This window comes from Nannospalax galili, unplaced genomic scaffold (assembly GCF_000622305.1).
Source record: "Nannospalax galili isolate Female #2095 unplaced genomic scaffold, S.galili_v1.0 scaffold415, whole genome shotgun sequence".
Taxonomy (NCBI): domain Eukaryota; kingdom Metazoa; phylum Chordata; class Mammalia; order Rodentia; family Spalacidae; genus Nannospalax; species Nannospalax galili.
Genome location: NW_008337494.1, coordinates 2,959,992 through 2,963,985, shown reverse-complemented (window position 1 = coordinate 2,963,985; position 3,994 = coordinate 2,959,992). Strand labels below are relative to the sequence as shown.

Here is a 3,994-nt window from a genome sequence, read left to right as displayed (position 1 = left end):
GAGATATAAAAGCATTAACAAATGCTTTCCATTGGTTGAGAAACTTCTTTTCTGGGATGCTAAGAAATGCTTATTCCCTTTTAAGGTTATAGTGTTAAGCCAATGTTTGATTAAAGTTTTACTGGGGAACCAATGGATTTATTGAGCTTACTTACCAAGGTAACTGAGGGGTTCCTGAGGTGTATGAATGACCTGATGGTATACACACTGGAAAGCCTTTACCCAGCATGGGTCATGCCTTCTCTTCCTAGCCTTCCCCAGATTGTATCCTTTAGCCCTCCCCAAATCCAGGAGGCCATGTGTGATTAGGGTCAAATTACATACAGTTGGCTGGGAAGAATGGCTGGATAATCCAGTGAGGGTTGAATGACCCTGCTTGTGAGGGTTGAATGACCCTGCGTGGTCCTCTTTTAATGAATGAGCACAACCGTCAACAAGCCCAATTGTGACGATGTTTAGTGATCAGGCACAGCTGAAGTCCTGATGATGGTAGTGGAGACTGCTGGACAGCATTATTAAAAGGACCTGGAATTTAAAAGGATTTGGTTCTAGGATCCACATATGAGGGAGAACATATGTCGACTTTTTTTCTGAGTCTGTGTTACTTCACTTAGTATAACAGTTTCTAGATCCGTCCATTTACCTGCAAATTTCATCATTTCATCTTTCTTTACCACTGAATAGAACTCCATTGTGTAAATGTACCACATTTGTGTTGACTACTCATCAGTTGAGGGGCACTTAGGTTGCTTCCATCTCTTAGCTATTGTGAAAAGAGCAGCAACAAACATGAGATAACCTATTTTCCCCTTCTTTGCTTGGACCTCTTCGCACCCTCTCATCCTCCCTGGGAAAGGACTGTTACTTAGCTTAGCTGTGAGTAATCTTTTCGTAGTCAGACTGTTACAAATGGACTAAAGGAATTTGCAATTGAGTTGAATCTGTTGTAAATTTTGTTTTTGCTATTATTTAAAGAAAAACTGTTGAGCTCATCTTTTTAAGCTGACATCAGGAATGATGAGACTTTATTGAATACATATTTTAACATACATTTTCATATATCTTGGTTGAGAAGGAGGAAGAGAACCTAAGGAGGTAATAATAACAGCTTAGAGTCAAGTATTCTGTTTGGAACGTATATCTGTAGAAGGTACCGTGGGCTTGCAGTCTATGTAGTGTGTATAGCATTCAACCCATGAAGCATGAAAATACTTCCATGTTCTGTGTGTTTTTTCTCCCAAGTAGTGCACTGGTAGTATGTTGTAAAATCTCAGAGGGAAGGATTCAGTGAACTAATAGTTTCACTTCTTTATCCAGCAGACATTTTCAGAATGCCTCCTGTGTGTAAGGTCCTCTGCTACCTTCTGGAATGTTGAAAGGTGTCCTGAGAGCACAATCTGTTGGATTATGTGCCAAACTGGGGGCTCCCAGACCCAGTGATCACTTCAAAAATGGACAGAGTAGCCAATCACATAGAAATAAATCAAGGGAATTTTTGTCAAAAAATATTTGGGAGCTTTTATCTAATCCTTAAAAGATGTTAGGGTTACCTCGAGTTGTCAAAAGCCCCATAAATAAATAAATCAAAGAAGAAGAAAGAGTACATGAAGTTATCAGAAAAAAATGATGGGGATATATGGGAGGAGTTAGAGAGGAGGGTGTGGGCATGGATTTGATCAAAACACCTTCTATGAATGTATAAAATTCTCAATAAATTATTTATTAAAAAATAAAAAAATACAAATAATGGGGTATAAAAAAAAAAGCCCCATAAATAAATAAATCAAAGAAGAAGAAAGAGTACATGAAGTTATCAGAAAAAAATGATGGGGATATATGGGAGGAGTTAGAGAGGAGGGTGTGGGCATGGATTTGATCAAAACACCTTCTATGAATGTATAAAATTCTCAATAAATTATTTATTAAAAAATAAAAAAATACAAATAATGGGGTATAAAAAAGAAATGGATCAAGGGCATTTTAAACATTTGAAATATTAAATTATCAGATTATGCAAAGCCTTATTATTCACTGTGTTAAAGCTTGCTGGTGTGATTTGTGTTAGAATCTAAAAAGTTTTATTAACATATATTGATTGCACATATTAATGGGGTTCAGTGTGATATTTTGATACATGGATACAATACCTCCCTTTATCCACTATCTCATCCCCTCCTAACATCTAGCAACCACTCTTCAAGTCAACTTTTGTTTTTTAAATTTTTACATATGAGAGAGAACATTAAGTATTTACAACAACATATGCCTTCCACCTCTATCATTTTTCTGCAAATGACAATTCCATTATTTTGTCGCTGAATAATATTTAATTATGTATGTATGTTTGAATGTATTTTTCTAAATTAACAATTCCAAGATTGATCTTTATATGGGAATTTAATTTATTATTTATTTAATATCTTTTGTATGTGTTTAGTGTATGTGTATGTTTGTGTTCATATGTGTGCATGTGCATATGGAGGTCAGAGGTTGAGTCTTCTACTGTACTCCACATTATTATTGTTAATTATCATTATTAATTTTGAGACAGGGGTCTCCCTATGTAGCCCTGGATGGCCTAGAATTTGCTTTGTAGATCATGCTGGACTCTACCTCACAGAGATCCGCCTGCCTCTACCTCACAAGTCCTGGGATTAAAGGCATGCACCACCTGGCTTTTCATCTAATGTTTTTAAATATTTTTATTGAATTTTTGAGAATTTAATGCAATGTATTTTTACCATATTCAGACCCCCTCCTCTATCTACACCCCCTTACTACCTCCACCCACTCAATTTCATGTCCTCTATTATTTTTTTATGGCCTATCAAGTCCAATTTGTGTCTTCAAATGCCCTTTAGTGTAGGTCCATCCCCTGCAGCCTGGCCAACTTACCCAGCATCACAGCCTCAAAGAAAACTTTTTTTTTTTAGACAGATTTCTTATCAAACCTGAAGTTTACCCATTGGCTAGACTAGATGGCCATTTAGCTCTAGGGATGTTCTTGCCTCCCTCCAGCCCCAGTGCGAGGGTTATAGACATGCACACCACACCAGCTTTTATGTGAATGCTGGGGATTCAAACTCCAGTCCTCACACTGGCACAGCAGACAGTTTATTGACTGAGCCAACTCCCCAGCCATATAGTCATTCATCTGTTAATTGGCAACTAGATTCATTCCATATGTTAGCTATTACAAATGGTGCTGCAGGGGCTGGAGAGATGGCTCAGTGGTTAAGAATACTGGTTGTTCTTGCAGAAGACCTGGGTTTGAATTCCAGCACCCACATGGCAGCTAACAACTGTCTGTAACTCCAGTCCCAGGGGATCCAACGGCCTCTCTGTCCTCTGCGGGCATTGCACGACATGGGTACACTTACCTTCATGCAGGCAATACACTCATACACATAAAATAAAAAAATAAAAATAAAAATAATCCCAAATGGTGCTGCAGTAAACATAGGCCTGCAGATATCCTTTGGTATGATACTTTCACTTCCTCTGAATATGTACCTAGAGCAGAGACAGCTGACCTAGGAGCTTCCATACTGTTTTCCATATAGTTGCACTACTATATGCTTCCTCTGATGTATGAGAAGTCTTTCTCCACGCCCTCACCATTATTTTGACCTTCCTTGTTTAAATTTCTTGCTAGGCATTTAAATATTTTTGTACCTATTGTAAATGGCTGTTTTTCATAGTTTCTCAGCAATCTCATTATATGTCTATAAAATGCTATTGATATTCAGATGTAGATTTTGTATCCTGAAACACTACTGAATTTAGATATCAGTTCTAATAGTCATTTGGTAGAGAACTTATGTTTTTTATATTTACTGTCATATCATCTACAAACAGGAATCATTTGATTTCCACCCTCCACATCCCTATATTTATTTATTCATTTTTCTACAGTGGATTCAAAGCCATGGTCTCCTGCATGTTAGGCAAACGTTCTACCCCTAAGCTCTACTCCCAATTTGTTTGTTTTTTT

At 37.3% G+C, this 3,994-nt stretch overlaps 1 protein-coding gene across 10 annotated transcripts in view; it reads left to right on the top strand.

Moving 5' to 3' along the window:
* Positions 1-3,994, top strand: part of Nr1h4 (nuclear receptor subfamily 1 group H member 4) — an 83,149-nt gene that overhangs the window by 33,748 nt on the left and 45,407 nt on the right. The gene's annotated exons all lie outside the window — the stretch shown is intronic.